Genomic DNA, 2,250 nt, shown 5'->3' with positions numbered 1-2,250 from the left:
AACGGCTATACAACTGATACATATTTTGGACTGGGGTACACACGGTCGAACCACGGTCGACCGTGCCTGTGAGCGTGTGACAACGGCTAGTTTTTGAATCTCACTATAAATAGCAAGCATTGAAGAGCATTTGAAGCTGACCCTCTTGCATATTTCATAGGCTTATTTCCAGAGATCACAAGGGCTTTAATTACTACTCAAATGTGATCAAGCAAGAGAAGATTCTATGATCTTATAGATATAGAATTTGGTTGTTGTAAACTTACTAATCAAAATTATTTATCTTGTGAGTTTACTTAGTGTGATGTATGTCCTAGTATTGTCTTAGAATCATCATTGCAAATTGTATGAGTCTTGTAACTTCAATTAGTAGAAGCATAGGCTAGCTTAGTGATCTACTTCCTTAAAGGGACTTAGGAAGTTGATTAATCTTATTTGAAGATTAATACTTGTCCAAGTTGAAGACAAGTTGAGCTAGGTTGGAGTTGGTCTTTCAAAGGGATAGAAAGATTAGGTTTGTTGCCTACCAAAGAAGTTGAAGACATGTAAATCGAATCTCCACCGAGTTTGGAGAAAAGTGCTTAGTGAAGCAAGAAATTCCGATTAGTGTAATTGGTGAGTGGATTAAGGTGGATTAGTTAACATCCACCCGAACCACTATAAATCATCGTGTCTATGTTCTTTACATTACTTTGCTTATCATTTTGAACATATACACCACACACATCAAGTTTGAGTTGAATTGATTGATCCAGAGGCGAAGCCAGAAGTTAAGGTTAAGGATGGCTCGACTTTTTATAAACCGTAAAATCGGTACAAATGAACGTTGTGGTCACATACTTTAAACGATAATAACAATTTCTTTCTCTTCTACTAGTTTTTAATAATAACAATAATAACTCTAACATTAAATCATCTAGAACCAATGTAACTTGCATTAAATTTATTGAATAACAATGGTTAACCTTGGGTTATTGAGGGTGGCTGAGCACCACCCAGTCCCCCTTGTCTCCGCCACTAGATTGGTCATAGTTAATCAAATTTGATGATCAATCGAAAAAGTGTTAAAAACGTATTAAGTAACTATTCACTCCCCCTCTAGTTACTTACACGCTCAAAAAAGAAACATGTTCTACTCATTAAAAGTGCAAAAAGGCAAGAAGTACGAGCAAAAAACGCCTTAACCACTACAAATGGTCTAATAAGGGATGTACCTTTTAAAAGACATGTGTTTAGTAATTATGTTTTTTTAATGCATTGGGATGTACCCAAGGTTGAAAATGACGCGAGACGGGGCCGAAACGGTAGCGACCTCAAAACGTCGCAACGGAAAAAACGGGGCCGAGACGGGGTCGAAACGGATGTTGACTAATGTTGACTTATATATATATAAATATATATTTACATATATTTTAGAGCTAAAAAACCTTCGTTGACAAATTTTTACATATAATTGCTATTAGCGTTAATATAGTACAAAATGGAATACTAAACTAAGTCAATTTTGATTGATTTGACCGACTTATAACCGATTTTGACATAATTTCTGACTTTTAACCGGCGTTGACCCAATTTTTCCTGCATTTGACCTGACTTTTTATCGTTGACCGGCTTATAAAAAAACGGGACGGGGTCGAAACGGTTTAGTCACCAAAACGCCGCAACGGGCGTTGCAACGGATGCAACAGTGGATGTACCTATGACTTTTATATGGCTGTCTATTTTAGATTTAAATGATTAATGATTAATACTTAAAAGCTTAGTCATGTGAACTTTGATTTTTCTTCAATGGCATATATAATCTATCTTGGAATCTTTATTTATATTATCACAACGCCTGTAAAGTGGGATGATTTAGTAATAGTTTGACATTAGACACTAAGTTTATAGGTGGCAAAACGGGTAGATTGGATAATCTGTCAAAATGGGATTGACCAACAAATTGATTTGTTGGTCAATTGTCTGATTTCTAAAAAACAATTTATAGTTTTTCATATGCAGTTTGCTGGTTGTGGTAATGGGTTAAAGAATAATAGCAGAAGGGTCAATATTACCATTGTTGTGCCTATATCTTATTACTATATATTGTTACTATTGAAATTAAAAGGACAAAAACTTACTTTGTTTCATTTACAGACAATAAGTAGTATGTGAAAAAGTTATACATTACCTTGCTTCATTGAACTCCAAATTGACTTTGAGTACTCCATATGGTTGCGTAAGTACTTCTGAACATTTGGTTGATACTAA

The sequence above is a fragment of the Rutidosis leptorrhynchoides genome, chromosome 5 (assembly GCF_046630445.1).
Source record: "Rutidosis leptorrhynchoides isolate AG116_Rl617_1_P2 chromosome 5, CSIRO_AGI_Rlap_v1, whole genome shotgun sequence".
Lineage (NCBI taxonomy): Eukaryota > Viridiplantae > Streptophyta > Magnoliopsida > Asterales > Asteraceae > Rutidosis > Rutidosis leptorrhynchoides.
This window is presented reverse-complemented; position numbering follows the sequence as displayed.